Genomic DNA, 20,298 nt, shown 5'->3' with positions numbered 1-20,298 from the left:
ATAATGTGACATGTATAGGCTGGAGATCAGTCTGCTGGGAAGATCTTTAAATTGCATCTTAATTTTATACTCTTGGCTTCTGGTGTAAAAGTTATCCCATAAAACACACTGTTGCGTCCATGGTGAGCTCTGAGGAGTTGGTCCCTGGTATGTCTCAGTGCCCCATGTGACATTCTAAAGGAGTCCTTTCTCCCTGTAAAGTAGGTTGCAGGAATCTGTGGGTTTCTTTCCCATAGCAGCATCTATGGAACCTGCCTGACTTCCTTTGTTAGGGCATCCAGGAAATGTGGAGACCAACGGGCTGATTCTTGTATGTTTTTGCTTTGGCTTTCTGTCTCTCTCAGTATGCTAATAATTCTACTGGCTCTGTTTGTGTACATGGAACATCATAGGAAACCCAGTTGTGCTAAATGGGCTAGAAGAGGTATGCAGGATGCTGATGGTTGGGTAGGCTGAAGGGGAGGCAGAACTCAGAAAGGGTTACCCAAGAGGCATTGGTGCCTTCATTGGCCTGGGGAAGTGTGGATGGGTTTAGAAGTAGCTGCTTGTGTGGTATGTGTGCTGACTGTATCACTTTCCCAGGGGGACTGAAGCAGGTGTCCTGGTGGTGCCCAGCTTATGTGTGCATTTTGCATATATTCATGTATGTGTGTATATGCTTATGATGTGTGTGGCATGTGTGTGTTTGTGTCGTGTGTCGTGTGTGCGTGTGTGTGTGTGTGTGTGTGTGTGTGTGTGTGTGTGTGTGTGTGTTGGGAAGGAAGTTTGCTGGATAGATTTCATTCTCATCCACATGTCTGGGCACTTCAGGCTCCAAACACATGCACATTGTGAATGTTTCCTGGTTTAGTTATTAACTTGAGACCAGAATTATATTATGACTCAAGGGATTGAGGCCAGTGTTTTGTTGAAGTCACTCATTCCTTCTTTCTTTCTTTCTTTCTTTCTTTCTTTCTTTCTTTCTTTCTTCCTTCCTTCCTTCCTTCCTTCCTGCCTTCATTCCTTCCTTTCTCTCCCTTCCTGTCTTTTTTCTTCCCTCCTCCCTTTCATCTGTCTGTCTGTCTGTCTGTCTGTCTATCACTACACTTGACCAAGTGAGACCGCATATATTCTAAATTAGTGACAACACTGCTTTGAAGTGTAGATTCTGGTCTGGTCACTTTTAGGTAATACTCTATTATGAGGTCTTGATAGAGATCATACTTTGCCCTGAGAAGTGACTTCGATATTGAGGTTTTGATAACTTTTAAGTTTATCTACTGAGGTGATAGATGTACAAAGAGTGTTTGGTTGTATGGCATGTGGCCTTATTGCTTTCTCCCTGTGACTGATGATTTCTCATGGCCAAACCTGCCCACCGCTCCTATTTTGCTCTACCCATCACTGACTCATTAATCAAACCAATTAACCAACCAGCCAAGCAGTCATGCTTTAAGGCATCTCTGTATGAACTTCCTCTGCATTTTAGGCCGAGTGTCCAGTGCTAAGAAATGTAGGGAAAATAGAATTTTTTAATCCTGTAGAGCTCTGATGCCTAGTTGCTTCTAGGTCTGGATTATATTTTCATTCTCATCTTGGCTCTACATCTGTCCTTTCCCTCCTTTTGACAACCACTCATTCATTCTTTGTCTGTACATTCAGTGCCACTTGGTCAGTGCACCTTCTCTGTTCTGGACTGTGCTGATGGTGGAGAGAGGGAAAAAGACAGGATTTCTGCTATTGTGCAGTTCATATCCCATGCTAGTGCTTCTTAGTGAACAAAACCATTAGCACTTTTGCATACTAATGATTTGTGTAATTGTTCATGGTTACAGGGCAGCCAACATAATAAATCTCACTCTCCAAAGGCCTCCTTCAACCTCTCTTCCCATTGCACAGAAAACAAAAATGCCCTCTGCCTTTCCCACATCTGATGGGTGCCTGTTGTTTAGACAATGGATGGTAGATGGACTCTTCCAATGTTCTTTTCAAGCCTGCAGTGTAGTAGACTGTTTCCCAGGCACCCTGGCACCCAGAATGTATTAGTGTGTCAGAGCAGCCATAACAAAGCAACTCAGAATTGGTGGCTTAAGCAACAACAGTTTGTTTTCTCCCTGTTGTAGAGACTGGGTGTCCAGGGTTGTGGCATCAGCAGAATTGGTTTCTGGAGAGGCTTCTGGGCATGAACATTGAGCCCTCATATGGCCTTTCTTAGTCCCATGTTTATGACTTCATTTCATCTCAATTGCACAAGTGTTCTACCTATAAATATAGTTATGTTAGTAGTTAAGGCTTCAAAGTATCAATTTTGGGGAGCACAGCTCGGTCCTTAGAGCAGGGCAAGGTGTGCAATCTAGCACTATCTAGCACACACACACCTACTCCAGATCTGGATGATAATGTGAGCAAGGTGAGGCAGTCATCTGCAGGTGTTCAGATAAGCATGGTGATGGGAGAGATGGTGCTTGTAGGGCACTGAGTGTCCAGTGTCTGTTCCACACTGTACATGCCTATTGATGGGAAAAGCAGCCCCTGACCTTCCCAATGGCATGGCCACGGAGTGGCTCAGGGTCTCTCTCATCTGCTGTTCCTGTTGTACCATCCACTCCTTCCCTCTGTGTTCTTCCTACAGGCCCCGTGCACTACCCAATACTCCCTTTTTATACTAAATGAGCTAGTTACAATAAATAATCAAATAAGTAAAAATTAATAATAAATACTAATAAACTAAATAATGCCCCTTTCCCTAGAAATGAGCTGTGGATTCTATATACTGTAACAGGGAGAAGCTTCCTAAGTACAGTGTTTGAGATTGTATGTTCTACATCCTGAGAAACATGTCATTGGGTTATTTTGCCATTGCACAAATACCATAAAGCACATTAATGCAAACCTATATGGTAGAGCCCACTACACAACAGGTTCTGAGGCACAGCCCTTGGCGCCCAGGCTACAACCCTGCATGCCATGATGTTGCTATGCTATAGTATTGATATGTTTCCGTTGATATTGAAAGAGTAAATAGCAAATAAACAGAAAAAATATGGTAAAGATACAAGAAGGCATTTTAAAAAAGTCACCCTTTTTGGTGGAGTTTGCTGAAGTTGACTTTGGGGAGTCTGAGTGATGAGTGAGGGACATTTGCTGTGCCCTGAGGTAGACTATCAATGCTGTGCCCTTTGGCTGTACTAAATTCATTTTATAACATTTCCCTTTAATAATAAATCAACCTTAGTGTATTGTGACTTTCTAAACTTCATACACAACTAAAATATTAGTGTACTGTGGATAGTAGTAAACATTATAATCTCATGGGCTACTGTCAAGCATGTGGTCTGTCCTGGCTATAGCAATATCATCATGCAGATGGCTATGTCGTTGCATATGGTGGGTTCTAGGCAGAGTCTGGTACAGGACTTTATGGACACTTGGGAATCACTTGTGTTCACGTGCATCCAGCTCCTGTCTTTGGGTACCACCTGACAGCATTTTGATGGTGGCATCTCTTTTTCTGAGAAGCCTCTTTGCTGGATGGATCTATTAAAATCTCACACAACCTGCAGCTTAGTGTCCAGTAGTCATTAGCCAATCAAATATCATCATGAAAAGCTCATCTTGTTACTGTGGACTGAGATTTAGGATGAGGGTGTCCAGTCTTGGCTCTGTCTCTGTATCATCTTATCTCCAATCTACTACATTTGCCCTATAGGCCACACTTTCCTTAACAGTAAAATGAGAATTAAACAGCCCTAGAGGTCTTGCTTAGCATTTCCCAATGCCTGCATAGTGGCTCTCCAGTGCAAGCCAAAACACCCTGATCTGCTGGTAGGGAGGAGGAACACACACTCAAGGAATGTGCTCTGTCACAGGGATGGATGTGGCCCCATTACTTCAGACACAGAAGTGGAGATTACCATTTCATGTCATCTCATGCCTTGGGAGGAATGATAGGGGAAGGCTGCACTGAAAGTAGCTTCCCAAAGTGTGCTCTTCAGTGAAATAACTGTGCGAGGGTTCCAACAGGAAATGCAGCATACTCCATCATATTCTTGAATCTTGGGTACTCACAGTGACTTCAGCAGGTTAAAGGTTCCCAGGAAATTGCTAGTGAGGAAGCATTTTAAGCAAACCTTTTCATGAATGCATTTGACCATTTGACCCTTTGTCATCCATATAGTACCTGTTAGCATCAGGGGCAGTACCACTTTGGTTGGGGTTGGGGAAAGCAGATACTGATCTGAGGTCATCTCAGAGCTTTGCATAATAAGGGCTGGACTTGAAAGACTCCATGTGCAGTATTGTTTTTTTTTTTTTTTTTTTTTTTTTTTTTTTTCTGTAGCCACAAAAAAACCCCTGACTGTTCCCAGCAGCAGGGGACAAGGATGGCTGGCTGAACTCCTGGTGGCCACATGGGACTGTTGCTGATATCAGTGGTGAGTCATGTGGGGCCACATTTGGTACATGAGCACTAGACATGAGTCACAGGCATATGGAACCCTTATTCAGCTCTACCTTCCTTTGGTCCCTAATCCTTTGTAATGCCTCCTTTTATGACGTAACTTCAGGGGAATTAAGCTTGGGCAGCAAAATGATGTCATTAATTTAACTTGGTTTCAATTAAAGTCTTCCAGTAGTGTGACATCTGACTGTGTCAATTTCACAAGGATGATGGCAGCAGGTGGCTAGACATGTCCAGGTGTGAGTGATTGTGTGTAGACATGTGCGCATGAGCACATGCCAACTTAGAGGTTTGCTGGCTAGTTTTATTCCAAACCTTAGTCTTGAGTACCTCGAGGATTCCTGAAACAAATACTTGGCCAGTATTTCCTTGCTTGGCGATTAACTTGAGACTGGCTACAGACTCTTGGCTACCAGTCTCCTCTGTACTTCCTATTATAGCTACTCTCTTCATAATAAATCTACTCTTCATTACAAATGAAACCCAAGCCCTGTGTTGGTGGGTAAGCCCTAGGGGTGAGAGAGTCATTGTCATCTGGTGTAACTAGCGGGTTAAACTGGTAGAGAGCTTTTACTAGGGTGATGCTTTGAGTTGAAGGAGTGACTTAATTATAGTAATTCTGCCTCTGTTATTGGGAAATAACAACTGAACAGCTTTAAATGTATTTGAAAAAACAAAACCCTTTCTCTGACTTCTGGGGCCAGTAGGTCCATACTCTGCCCCACCCCCATCTTCTTATCAATTTTTTTTCTTTAATCTACAATGAAAGAAACTTCTGGAACAGGTGAGCATCTCCTTCACCCGTGACATACATGAGTCTGCCTAGCTGCATCCTCTTCGCTCCCTTACTTCCTGGGGCTCTACTTTTGCTGCCTCCTGATTTAAGTGACTATATCAATGACATAGTAGGGCGTGCGTGTGTGCATGCATGCGTGTGTGTGTGTGTGTGTGTGTGTGTGTGTGTGTGTTTCCACAATGTCAGGCTTCATTGAATGACAATACATTTGCAAGCCATGTTGGTTTGGTTGGCTTCAGTCTACTAAGAAGTCCCATTTCTTTTTCTTGACATCTGGCTGTTGGCAATCACAGTTATTGTGTTCCTATCTTACACAGGAATATTAACTCTCAGATTATATATCACACTTCTTGTCATTTTGTGTGTGTGTGTGTGTGTGTGTGTGTGTGTGTGTGTGTGTTGCAGAATGACTATAATAGGGCTAAAGAGGCCGCAGAGTTTATAGAGGCCTTATGGGAGGCAGAGGCAGAGACCTAATACAGATGCAAAGAAAGCACAAGGTATTAATGAGCCCAGTTGGAGAACTGCTGAAGGCCAAGGCAGTCATGGGCAAGGAGCATGTGCCGGCTTGTTTCTGTCAACTTGACACACACCTAGACATATCTGGGAAGAGGAAATTTTAATTGAGAAATTGCCCCCATCAGTCTGACCTATAGGCCTATAGGCAAGTTTGTGGGGTATCATTTTGATTAATGACTAATATGGAAGGGCTGAGCTCTCTATGGGCAGTACTATCCATGGGCAGGTAGCCCTGGGTCATATAAAAAGGCAAGTTAAGCAAGCCACAGAGAGCAAGCTAGCAAGCAGCACTCCTCCATGGCTGCTGTTTCAGTTCCTACCTTATAGTCCTTCCATGGCTTCCTTCAACTATCTGACTGTAACCTGGGGCATCTAAACCAAATGAACCCTTTCCTTTCCAAGTTGCTTTTAGTCATAGTCTTTAGCGGAGCAGTATAAACCAAATTAAGACATTGGAAAACTTGTTTAGATAAATGATTGATTGATAGATAGATGGATTGGACAGACAGCAATTTGAATGGGCTGTCAAGCAGTGGGGATTGTACTGTGTGATTGGATAACAAACTGGTAGGGCCATGACCACAACTATGGTCCTTCTTGCCATGGAGTCTGTACCCTTCTTTAGTCTTATGTGTTCTATACATTCTCTGGCCTAATGCTTATTATATTATTTTAATACACCTATGTATTCCTAACCTACTGTGATAGTTTATAGTTAGTACATTTAACTTGTATGAATATGCTGTTTACCATTCTGTGCCTCATAGTTGGTGCTGGCCAGGTGGTAGCAACACACACACACACACACACACACACACACACACACACACACACACATCACATATCCTGGCTCTGAATCTGTGTTCAAAAGAAGCAAGTGCTGCATTGCACATTGGAGTCATAACCTAAAAGGCATAACCTAAAAGCCACTGTTTATAGAACATAGTTTAGAGCAGAACATAGCCTCATCTCCACATTGTCCCCATGACCTTTGTTGCTCCTGGCCCTTTATCCATGTGGAGAGCTTAACATCTCTGACCAGGACAAGGCAGACCTGAGCCAGTCCTGCTAAGTAGCTCACATGCCCCCTTTGCCTATGGAGAACAGAAATGGCTAAAGCAGCATTGATCTTTTAAGTAAGAGTCAGCCAGGGGAAGTCAGGCTTACTGCTCTCCTGCTGACCAGAGTGTTCTCAGCTCACACAGGGAGCTCAGTGAAGAGTGCTGAACAGTTCTTCCCAAGATGCCTCTACTCAGCATCCCACCCAGCCATCAACATTAGTCACTGGACCTTTACAAGTCCTTCTCTCACAGTCACACATAGAGTGTCACATTTGGCCCAAGCTGGGAAATGTCTGACAGGCATGTCCCCATGTTCTCTTCAACTCTTCCAGGGAGGAGTCATCATCGCTTCCTGTTTAAAATGGGACAGTTGAGGTTTCAGGAGTGTTTCTGATACCCCAGGCTGGGACAACAAAATGCTATGGATTGGCTAGTTTATAAACAATGACTCTAGATGCTGAGAAGTACAAGGTTAAGGCACCAAGTTACTTCTGCCTGGTGAGAGCCATTTTCTGGATCATAGGTGGGGCCTTCAGCTGTTCCTTCCCAGAGTGGGAGGGGCAAGGTGAAAACCCAGGGGTACTTGATCTCATTCCTAGGGCTCCAGTATCATAATCAAATCATCTTTTAAATGTGCTTCCAAATACCATCACATTGGGAGTTAGATACACTACATGGATGCGGACTAAGATCAAACACTGTAACAAAGGGGATATGTATCTTGTCCAGGGTGTCTCACCTAATACATAGGGAACAAAGGCTCATTCAGTGAACCATTTATGGAACATCTGCTCATCTTTAGGTGCCATGTGACCTTCAGTGACTGAGATTTGGCTATGACCTATGACATAGGACTTCAGAGGGTGAATAGCTCTGTAGTGGGAGGCATAGGCCAGTGTTCAGGTAGAGTGCATGTATGTATGTGGTATGTATGTATGTGGTAGTTCTAGCTAGACTGTGGTTTACAATGGGATTTTAAAAACTTTTAAAAATCAAATTTACATATTTATTTGGTGTGTGTGTATGTGTGCTAAACCATCTTGCTGCCTGCTCTGCACAAACACACACACATACACACACACACACACACACACACACACACACACACACTCCATAGCCATTTCAAACTAAGTTGCCCGTGTTGTGACTCTTTACCCATATAATAGGCATAATCTCCATCTCTAGATTTCATTAAAAAAGTGAACACATCTATATTAATTAATATCTTAATTTTTATCCGCATTTCTACAAGTCTTCAAAATGCCTGACATACGTTACATTCTTTAGCTCAAGAAAGCCCTTCCCACACATTGTTTTTATCTGATGCACTTTTTAGATACTTCCCATTTAAGAAACTTTAAGAAGAAAGCATTTAAGCCACCTGGAGTCTCTTCCTGTCACTTGTAGAGGTGGCCTGGTGCACATGGCTTTCCATAATGCCCAGAAAGGCCAGTTTTCCTGCACTCTATAGTGCGAGGATGGGCTGGCAGCCAGACTGCCTGTGATGAATGGAATCCCACAGCTAGCCTGTTAGGGTGGGGTCAGCTACTCAACCACAGCAAGAATCTACTTTCTGAATTAAGGGACCACATAATGATAATGGTGTCTATTAATTAGAATCATGACGAAGATGAAATGAGTTTGTGTTCTGAAAGGGCTGAGAACATCATTCAGATATAGTCTTAACTGTGATGTAGCCTCTTGGTACAATTTCCCAGCTCCTCACTTGTTTCTTTGGAAAGTTGACACAAAGGAAGACACTGCTTGGTGATCCACTTTCCACTGAAGGGTGATGGCAGCAGTTATTCTTTGTGAATGGCATTTAGGGTTCTTGTAAGGAAAGAGTACTACATTCTGTAGATGATATATGCAGGGACAACATTGCTAGGGTATAGTGCATTGGTAGTGTGCTTGTCAAACATGGGTACAGTCCTTTGTTCCATCCCAGCATAAAAACCAAAAACATAACAAAAAAATTCTCCAAGCTTCAAACCTATCAGAGTCCCCATGTGCGGGGCCAGACACCAGCACTGTGTCCCTGTGTCCTGCATGGCTGCCAAGAGTGGCCCTTATCATTACCATTCTACACAGGAAGGAACTGAGGCTCACAAGCTGTCTCTTGCTTGAGTTCATGCAACCAGCGAATAGCAGCACAGGGGTTAAAGTCTCGTTCTGGCTGCATAGAAAATCCCTTCCAGTAAGTCATGTTAACTCTTCCCTAGAGAGAGAAGGGTCTAGTGTATTTGGCTAATTGCTTTCCAAATCATCTATTAAAAAGCATTGATTTAGAAGGACTTTCCCCATGTGTACAGGAAAACTGGGGTCCAACCAGCTGTCACCAAAAGCCAAGGAAGAGGTCATTCCCAGTAGCACTTGATTGGCTTTATCAGCTACAGCATCTCAGAAATTGTGCTTCTGAAAATCACGCTGAGCATTTGGAGGGGTTAGTGTTGCTACATCACCAGATCATCTCCAAACCATGGAGAAGGCTGAGCAAAGGAGAGAAGTGTATGTGACTTTTAGCTCTCAGGCAGCTACTTCATTTTCAGGGGTTCATGTCACTTGGCCCCATTGGACATGCTGGCATTCTTAGGGAGAAGTGAGCATAAAGAACTCACTCCATCTACAGTGGTGGATCTATCTGAACTTGCAGGTTTCACCCTGAAGATGATTGTTCTTTTTGGATCTAATCTATTTTATGTTTTACAGGGGGAAACTAACAAATACAAAAGAACAAAAATAATTTTCTTATAGAATCTATCCCCCCCCCTTTACTTTATTTATTTATTTTTTTAGACAGGGTTTCTCTGTATAGCCCTGGCTGTTCTGGAACTCTCTACTTAGACCAGATTGGCCTCAAACTCAGAGATCCTCCTGCTTCTGCCTCCTGAGTGCTGGGATGAAAGGCATGTGCCATTATTCTGGGCTCACCCTTCTTATTATAATTGCTAATCTTGTAATGTGTTTAGCAAGCAAATAACTGCAAGTGACAGAGTCAGCCCAGGTACTGGGGTGTGGTGGTTTGAATGAGAATGCCCCATAAGCTCATGCAGGATTGTGCTTGATTACTTGGGCTCCAGTTGGCGGAACTGGAGGTGTGGCCTTGTTGGAGGAGACTTTGAAGTTTCAAAAGGCCATGCTGCTCCCAGTGTGTCTGTCTGCCTTGGGGTTGTTGCTTCAAGATGTGAGCTCTCAGCGTCATAACTGCCTGCCTGCTTCCATGTTTCCCACCGTGATGGTCACGGACACTAATCCGCTAAAACTATAAGCCCAATAAAGTCTTTGTCCTATAAATTGCCTTGATCAGGGTGTCTTATCAGAGCAATTTAAAAGTAACCAAGATACAGCTTCACTTCCAGACTATTTCAAGCTTCTTTTTAATAGGCAAAGTTATTTTTCCCCAATCAGTTTTCTGTGAATACCCTAAACCACTGTTTCTCAACCTTCCTAGTGCTGTGACCCTTTAATACAGTTCCTCATGTTGTGGTAACTCCCAACCACAAAATTATTTTTGTTGCCACTTCATAACTATAATTTTGTTATGTTATGAATTATAATGTAAATATCTGATATGTACTATATCTTATATACGACTACTGTGAAAGGGTCACTTGATCCCAAAGGGGTCATGACCCACATATTGAGAACCACTATCCTAAACAGAAGCAGAGAAACCTAAGATGAGAGCCTGGTTGCCACCTCCCTTCCATTTGTCAAAAGACAAAACCAAAACATTTAAAGATCTTAGCTAGCTTTCCTTCCTAATTCCAGAATCAGGTAGGCTTCAGAAGCAGACTAGCTTCAACAGACTCAGGTTTGCGGTGTGGCTAGAAAGCAATATTGGGATAGACATTGGAAACGAGGAAGAGGTGGGTTACAGATCAACATGCCTTTTTTAAAGCATGGTTTGAACAATTGGCCACCTGTGATTGATTGAAACTTGGCTTCTGTGATTGGCTGGGACTCAGCTATTTGTTAGAAAAGTATACACGTGAGCCAAAAATTCAGTTAGCATGTGAATTAAATCAGATTATAGTTTGTCTCTGAAGATCTCCTGTATGAGGCCTCCTAGCACATACTTAGTTAATTTAAAACCTCCCAACCGTCATGGTTCCTCCCTGGAACCCTCCATTTTTGTGGAATGTGATTTGGGAACCCTGGCCATCTTCTAATACCCATTTCTTCAAAATTATTTTCAGCATATGTTTAAAAATGGAAGAGGAAAAGGACATTTAGTCTGAACTAAGACAATCTGAATGAAGGATTTAGTAAATAGCTAAGCACTGACATTAGCTCATTAATCGGGGCACATGTGGCACCCTGACAAAAGATGGATTGGGAAGCAGGAAACAACGTGAAACTCCTAATGATGTTGTTGCAAGTTTTCTCTAAATCCCAACCCATTCTACAATGAAAAGTTTATTCTAAAAAGGTCCTATTCCATGACATAATATTTTTTAGTATGGGAAAGTGTTTAAAAAAAATTCAGCCTGGTCCTCTCTGGTCATGCATGGAGCCTAGAGGGATTTAAAATACTGTGAGGACAGTCTAGACATGAATTTATATAATCCATGTCTCACTTCACCAGCTTGAAGTACAGTATAAGGTCACATCTCTAAAAATATACATATTAAGGACTCTTATGTCCCATAGGCTGGCTGGAGGATGTTGCTCTTCTATGCCTTTGGTCCTGGCCTGATTCTGTCCTGAAGAGCCATGTGACCTGTGGCTTAGAAGTCATAGTGAGTCTTAGGGAGATGGGCAGAGGTCACGTCCTCCATGATGCCTGCTCAGCTTATTGCCAGGCCTGGTGCCTAATAGCCTGGACTCCTCGAACTACCCACATCTCCAGACTATGAACACATGGCTAAGTCTCCAATGTGTTCTTAGGATGTGGGACATAAAACTGGTCAGGCAGCTTATGGATAGCGGTCTAAGTGGCCAAGTGTGCTTTGGCCAGAAGCAGTAAGTGCCCTTGGTTCTGTCTTGATTCAAAGCCAGAAATGCCAGAAGTGTTTGGGGCTCTAATTTCTTTGATTTTATCTATTATAGCTCTGGTAGTGATGCTAGTAATCTTTGTATCTTGTGTCTTAATTTTATCATTTCCCTTCATTTACAGTTAACCCACACTCACATAGTCCTGCTATAATCTAGCTACCTGGAATACTTTTGAAGTTCCTGCAATGCCACAAAGACAGCAAGAGTAGAGACTCTAACCCCTCCTACTCCCCAATTTCAGCCCATCTCCTAAATGATTTTAGGGCCTCAACTCTTAAAGGTGGGGGGATTGGACTGGGGTTAGTAGCCTTGGAGGCCTTTGAGGATAGACCCTCCCTCATAGCTTTGAATCCCTCCTGTTTCCCTGGTAACAGCAAAGAGGAGAACATTGAAACTCCCTCTTTGTAGGCCTCCTGCTCAAAAAGAACAGAATATCTCTGGCCATGGGTGGAGACATAGACATTCTGATCTGTTCTAAAGATTGGAATTTTATATGCTTTATGGTTTCTATTGCTGTAATAAAACAAATGACCAACAACAAACTTTGAGGGGCACAGTATTTCACTTTATGGCTTATAAGTCCATCACTGGTAGAAGCCAGGCTGGGAACTCTGGGCAAGAACCTGAAGGCAGGAACTGGAGCAGAGACCATGGAGGGGGTGCTGCTTACTGGCTTGCTCCTCATGACTTGCTCAACCTGCTTTCTTATAGCACCCAGGGCCACCTGCCCAGGGGTCATGAGCTAGGCCCTCCTATATCAATCATCAATCAAGAAAATGCCCCAGAGGCTTGCCCACAGGCTGGTCTGGTGGGGGCATTTTCTCAGTTGAGTTTCCCTCTTCCAAATTACTCTTTACTGTGTCTGTTGACCTAACACTAGACAGCACACATACTGCTGTCTTCGTTCTTAAATTAACCCAGCTGGGCCTGTCAATCAGCTGGCTAGGAGCCTGCCCCCTAGGAAAGCTGATTCTCCTCAAGACACTAAGGAGATGGGAAGAATAATTACAAAATGAGATCTTGTACTTCGGCTTCTCAGAGACCCCTTCCACCCTGCAGAGGCTTACTGAGTTTTCCACATGGCGGCACTGTTAATCATGTCTGGACTCAGACATCTTTTCGTCCTCTTCGTCCTCCTCCTTCTCTTACTAGGGGCCCAAACACTAAGCGAGCTTACCTTGACACTCTGGATATCTTTACTCTTTCAGAAGCCCTTCCCACCCCTACCCCCACCCTCACTCCCACCAGCTGCTCAGGGACCTCAGTTGCTGAACAGCCTTGCTTTCCGGGGTCCTAAGTCAAAGACATGGATGGCTTCCTCTCTTCCTTCTCTCCATCTTCTCTCTCCTGGCAGCTGCTAAGCTCGCCTGGGGTTAAGTCTCAAACCCTGGGACCGAAGGCGGAGGTGCCTGTTTAACATATCAAAGTGGACCTGACCACCAGGTTCTCCCAGCATCCAGCAGTCCCTGCCTGTGACAGGGTGCGGCTGACATACCAGGGCTGCCCTTCCCTATACACTTGGCCTTTTTGGTTACCTGTTGCTCTTTTACCCTTTGCCCTCGTCTGCTGCACCTGGTTCCCCTCTCCCTACCCCTCCCCCTCTCTTCATGGCTCAGGGTCCTGTCCACTCTGGACTCTCCCAGATGCCCCTGCCTCTGGTTATGCTCTCCCTTTTATCTACAATAAGCTTTTTTATCCACCATACCTAGGAGCAGTCAAGCCCTTTCCTTTTCTTTTTTTAAATTCACCTGTTTTGTTGTGTTTCTTTCAAAGTCTAATAAAATTGTCTTGGAGCTTGCTTCCAAGTCCATTTCTAAACTTGTACTAATAAGACTGAGGACCTACAAAAGGAAACCTCAGTTCCCCTAGGAGCATTCCCCCCTAAATTTCAACCCTATCCATTTCCTGCTCTATCCCCTGTGGCATTCATCCCTTGTCTTGCCACAGAGCACGGTCCATATGATTTCCCAACAATGTGTTCTGTCCTTCTGTGGGTGCTGGGTGACTATGTGACAACCTGGAGACACATGGCGTCTCACATGAAGCTACAAGAGCAATCAGGGTGGTGAGATAGGAAGCTCCTTACACTGGAGAAAAAGGACTCGGGTTCTAGGCCTGGGGCACGGTTAGCTCTACTGGCACGGTTAGACAGTCCAGAATCACAATGAGGAGTCATCTGCATCCGGTTCTGGGCATGTCTGGGAGAGGTTGTCTTGATTACATTAATTGACATGGGACAACCTAGCTCATTGTGGGTGGCTCTGATGGCGGACAATTTAAAAAGAGTAAAATGAGTAAAAAGAGTAAAAGAGTAAAATGACAAGCTCGCCTGTGTTTATTTCTCTCTGCCCTTGACTGTGGGTTTGAGGTGACCAGCTGTTGTGAGTTCCTCCTGCTTTAATGTCTCTGCTATGGTGGATGACATCCTGGAATTGTGAGCTAAAGCAATTGCTTTCCCCCTGAGGTTGTCTTTTGTTAGGGTGTTTTATCACAGTGATAGAAATGAAATCAGGACAGCCCAACTGAGTTCTGATGTGCTCTACAGAGTAGACTGGTGCTCACTCATTATTGTCTGCTCCCTCCCTCCTTCCTTTCCTTCCTCTCTCCCTCCCTCCCTCCTTCCCACTGTCCTTCCCTCCCTCTCTCTTTCCCTCCCTCTCTCCTTCCCTTCCTCTCTTCCTCTAGTTTTTTGAAACAGGGTTTATATGTGTAACCCTGACTGTCCTGGAAGTCGATCTGTAGACCAGGCTGGCCTCAAACTCACAGAGATCTTCCTGCCTCTGCCTCCTGAGTTCTGGGATTAAAGAGCTAATCCTGTTGGGCCAGCCAATCACCTGGGATCCTAGATTTCTATTTCATCTTCTGAACTACATTTTTCTCATCTGCAAAGTGGAATGTGCTGGTGAATCCTGAGGCAAAGTTGGGGCAGACTCCTGCAGGGTCCCTGAGAGGTGTCGGCCCACAGACTCAGGGTGATCCTAGGGTGATCCTCGGGCTGGGTGGGGAGAAAAGCCTTGCTCTGCTCCACCTTCTCCTTCTCAGGTCTACCTGAGCCCTGGCTCTGTATCGTCGCTCTCTGCTTTTTCCCAAAGCTCTTTCTGAGTTTGGGAGACTGCATGGTTTTGTTTTCCAAACTGAATTCTTTTCATTCTTCCTCTCCATCGAGATGAAAAGGCATCACTCCCAGGGCCTCCCCAAGGAAGCGGAGAGCTTGTGGTTCAGGAGTCCCACTGCTTCTAGAAACATTCTTCCTCTTCCCTCCTTTCCCACCCCTTCTCACCCTTCAATACACCCAAGTGTACATTGTTCTTAAATGTCAGGGAGGGGAAAGAGGGAGGGAGGAGAGAGGGAGGGAGGGAGGGAGGAGGAGAGAGGAAGGGAGGGAGAGAGAACAAATAGCTGAATTAAAGATGGGCTTTTTTTTTTTTTGGTCTTCCTGGCTTTACTTAGGTTTCCAGTCTGGGCCTCTCTTTGCTCTCTGGTCTCCCTCCTGTTTCTCTCCCCGGGCTGGCATTGAAATGTCAGATACAACAGTTTACAGCTGAAAGGGGGTCCCCGGTGGGAACGGAATGCCCTTCTAACCCGCAGGCCTAGGCTGTTCTTCGTTTCTCTTTGCTTTTCTCTTTCTTGTGGGCTGGCTTTCACCCACAGATGTTGTTTGAAATGGAGGATGGGGGCCAGAGAAAGTCTTTGCACCTGGGAGTGTGAGGGGGGCGGGTCTCATACCCTTTGCTTTCTTCTGAGCATTTCTCTGGCCCCTTGTGAAAATTGAAAGACATGTTTTCCTGGGTCTTTGCATCCCTCTCCCCCCCCAACCTTAGAAACTCTTGATATTCAAAACTTCCACAATGCTTGATCAGTCCCTCTCCCTAAAGGGCTTCTGTCCGGGCTGGTGATGGTCAGGGGAAAGCAGAAGGACTCTGGCTTATTAGGAATGTGTAAGGCAACAGGATATTTTGCAATACCAGAGTTGCTAATGGTGTGGAGAACAGATGTTTTCTTAAGTTTCTGGGGGAGAGTAAATTGATCAAGTCCTTCCAGGGGGCTTTTTGGTTAGCTATATTGACACCTCTAGAAAAAGTGCAAGTGTCCCTCATTAGGTGTAGTGGTACATACTTTTAGTTTTAGCACTAGGAAGGCAAAGCCAAGTGGGTCTCTGAGTTCTAGGCCAGCCTGACCTACATAGTGGGTTCCAAGACATCCAGGGCTGTGTAGAGATCCTGTCTCAAAGAAAACAAGCAAGCAAACAAACAAACAATGCAAAAATCCAACATAGCAATTCTGCTTGTGTAGATATTTTTTTTTCCTAAGAAAATAATTATCCAAGTATGTGAAGAGTTTTGCCAATGGTTGTCTGTTCTAGTTGATGTTTGTAACATGGCTTGATTGCAAGCATCCCAGTTCTCTCTCAGTCAAGGATTTAAACAATATGATGGCATACTGTCTGACAAAGTAGTCTGTAGTCATTAAAAATTGTAATATAATGCTGGAGAGGTGGCTTGGTGCTTAAGAGGACTCAGGTTCAATCCCAGAACCCACATGGCAGCTCACAACCATCTGTAACTGCAGTTCCAGGGGATCTGATGTTCTCATCTGGCCTTTACAGGTACCAGCATGAAAGTGCTCCACAGACATAGATGCAGGCAAAATATCCATACACCTAACAAAATAAAATACTTTAAAAAAATGGTAATGTAGCATTGTGTCTGCAGATGGGGAAGATGTGCACATAGTAGCTAAGGGAAACACCGGGTTATAAAATGAATAGTTCTTAGAAATAGAGATTACATTTGAATAAAAAAATGTCTGTGTTTGTGTCTGGGTGGTAGAATTCTGAACAATGTTGACTGTCTTCTTTAGAATTTCTAGTGGTTTGAATATTTTTTATAGTCACAAAATATTCAAATTATAATAAAAAAATCAGTAATTATTATTTCCCTAAGAATGCAAGCTAGCTTTTCCCATTAACCCCATCTTTCCTTTATGCTTTGCAAATAAAAATTTCCCAATAATTAAAATGTTTACTTCCTAATGGGAAGTCAGAGTATAATTGTTTCGGCACCCCAGAAAAACAAAACATTTAATTCTTAAGAAACAGCAAAATACAGTGAAGATCTTTGGCATTTCTAGTTGCATATTATTTACACTGAACCCTTTCCATTAAGATTACCAGTCTTCAGCCAGGTGATGGTGGTGTATGCCTTTAAGCCTAGCCCTTGGGAGGCAGATCTCTGAGTTTGAGGCCAGCCTGGTCTACAGAGAGAGTTCCAGGTCAGCCAGGGCTATACAGAGAAACCCTGTCTCACTGCCCCACCCCACCCCACCCCACCCCCACCTAAAAGCCAAACTCAAAAGAACATTGCTGTCATCACTCCCTTGCTTCAAGCTGGCCCTGCCTCTGCTCTACCCAGACTTGCTTTTGCATGGGACCTAACTCCCCCTGGCCTCGCTGTCATTTTACACCATCCCAGCTTCCCCTTCCTGATATCACTTCTAGAGCTGTTGGATTTTATGATTCTGCTCTTGTAATCTGTGCTGGGTTTTTGTTGTTGTTGCTGTTGTTTGTTTGTTTGTTTTTCGGTCAACTTTACACAAGCTAGGATCATCTAGAGAGAGGGAAACTCCATTGAGAAAATACCTGTAGGCCAGTCTGGTTGGTGGTGGGGGGCATTTGCTTGATTAATGGTTGATGTGGAGAGACTGCTGTGGTTGCTGCCAGCCCTGGACTAGTGGAAAGGTAGCTGAACATGAGCCTAGAAACCAAGGCTTGCTTGAGCTCCTGCCTCTGCTTGAGTTGCTGCTTCCCTGTTCATGCCTTGCTTAAATTCCTGCCTTGGCGTCCTTCGCTGATGGGCTGTGATAGGACATGTAAGCCAAATAAAATCCTTTCCTCACCAAGCTGCTTTTGATCATGATTTTTTTCATAGAAAGTAAACTAGGAAACAGTCGAAACTGGGTGTTACCTTGTGTGGCCTGTGGTAAGGTAAGCCCTGGTCTCAGTCCTGACTCACTTTTGTCAAATATCAAATATATAAGCTGGTTTTCTTTCTTTTCTTTTTTTTTTAATTCCTTACTTTCTCCCCTTTTTTTTCTGTTTTCTCTTCTTCCTCCTCCTTTGTTTTTTTTTTTTTTTTTTTCTGACAGGATTTCTATCACAGGCTGGCTCTGAGCTCACTAAGTAGCTAAGAATGACTTTGAATGTCTGCTCTTCCTACTGAGTACTGAGATTGCATAACCGTGCCACAGTGTCATGTGACACTTGGGATTGACCACAGAGCTAGACAAGCTGGGCTTCCAGGCCCTGACTTGTTTTTCTAAGTTTTCCTCAGGCAGGAGTGCGTGGAGAAGGAAAGGGAAGACACTGAGAGTCTTCCCTTAGTAGGATGCTAGGGAGAATGGGATGATGTATGGAGCCCATGCTCTGTCCAGTCTTTGAGGTTTGGTAGCCTACAGATTGGTAGCTGGGGCAAGTACGTGGAGGGCTGCTGCAGCCATGCTGCTCTGCCCAGGCCCCAACAATCAGCTTCATGGAGCTGTGAGTGTATATGTGGAAACCTTTTGGTCAACTTCTTCTTGGTGGGGAAATGCTCCCTATGAGCCATGGAATGGAATTATTAATCAATCAATGAATTTTGCAAGCTAATCTCTTGCAAGGCTCGTTGAAGCCATGAGCAGGGTTTCAGATGACCGAATGAATAGCTCCATGAGTATCAAGAGGGTCTTGCTACACCAGCCCTGATACCTACCTACCAATCTAGAACCAGGTCGGGACAGTGAAGACAGGGCTGGAGGGTAAGAGGGAGGGACTACTGCCTCCCTGGCAAAGAGCAGCTCTGGGGAAATAAAAACCAGCTAGTTAGCAAGACATAGGGCATGGCCATGAACCCTTACGTGTTAATAGAAGCTACTCTAATAAGCACTGGAAGGACTTTGGGGCATCTGTGACTGGCCGGGGAACTGTTCTGTTTCCATGAATTGGAAATACTTTCCAAGACTGAGATGTAGTCTGGAAGTTTGTTTCAAGGTATTTTTTGTTTGTGTTTTTTCTTCTCCTTCTCCTTCTTCTTCTCCTCCTCCTTCTCCTCCTCCTCCTCCTCCTCTTCCTCCTCCTCCTCCTTCTTCTGATTCTTTATATTTTTTAGGACTTTATACTACTGGTTGGGGGAAGTCCAGTTTTGGGGGGAAGACAGATTACAAAATACATAAATTTGTATATAGCATGTAGATTTGTCTGGTGATATCTTTCATCTTTATAGTGGGAACAGTTATACCAACCTACATGGGCTGTGGGCTCTAAGGGTTCCTTCTGATGTGGTATTGAGCTTACCCTTTCGGCTCTGTCCTTTCTTCTCATCATCACAACCCAAATAGCTGCCCTTGCTCTTTCCTCCAAAGAGCTCCTTCACACCTCCCTCTCTGTACTGGCTTGGGCCCTTCCTCTGGCTGATACATGACTTCCCTGCTGCTCCTCCTTCCAGTGCAGCTCATCCTGCAGGAGGAGATGTGTGTGGTACTTCTCCATGATGTGGGCCATGCTTCTGCTTACCTCTCTTCATCATACTCTTCCTGTTTGAGAGAAAGCTTCCCTTCCTCCTCTTCCTCCCTTCTTCCTCCATCTTTCTTCCTTTCCTCCTTCCCTTCTTTTCTCCCCCACCCCAAATAAGGTCCCATATATCCCTGACTGGCCTTGAACTTGCTGTGTAGCTGAGGGAACCCTAACCCCCTAATCTTTCTGCCTCCATCAGTGATTACACTCACTGAGCTATATTCCCAGCCCTCCCTCTCTCTCTTCCTTCCTCTCTCCTTCTCTCTCCCTCTCCATCCCTCCCTCTCCTCCTCCCTCCCTTCTCCTCTCCCTCTCTTCCTTATTAGGTCTTACTATGTGGCCCAGGCTGGCCTTAAACTCTGAGATTATAGGTGTGTGCCACTGCCCTACAGGGAAAGCTTTCCTGGTAACTGTCCTTTGCACTCTGAACTTCTTGATGGCATGGGGACTATGTAGCAGAATGGCCATTGGTGTTCTTTTTATCTTTCTCCATTTTGAGATTCCTAGATTCCATTGATCACAATTAGTCACATGCTTATAAATAATTCTGATTCCCTGTCTTTTGCTTGGTGAACCCCCGGATCAGTTCTCCTCAGAGTTGTTCCAGTACAGTTTTGATAGATATTTCTGTATGGCCAGGTCCCACAGCCCTTTATTCCCACAAAAATACACAGAGGCTTATATTAATTATAAACTGTTTGGCTGATGGCTCAGGCTTCTTATTGCTAGTTCGCTCTTCAATATCAACCCATTTCTATGTATCTTCATGTAGTCTGGGCTTACTGGAGAATGCCTGGGTGTCTTACCTTCTTGGTAGCTACATGGTGTCTCACTGGCAACTTCTCTCCCTCCATTCCTATTCCCAGCATCCTCCTAATCTGGTAGCCCTGCCTATATCTCTTGTCTGGCTACATCCTGCCTGTTCATTGGATGAAACAGC

Source organism: Phodopus roborovskii, unplaced genomic scaffold, assembly GCF_943737965.1.
Source record: "Phodopus roborovskii unplaced genomic scaffold, PHOROB, whole genome shotgun sequence".
Taxonomy (NCBI): Eukaryota; Metazoa; Chordata; class Mammalia; order Rodentia; family Cricetidae; genus Phodopus; species Phodopus roborovskii.
This window is presented reverse-complemented; position numbering follows the sequence as displayed.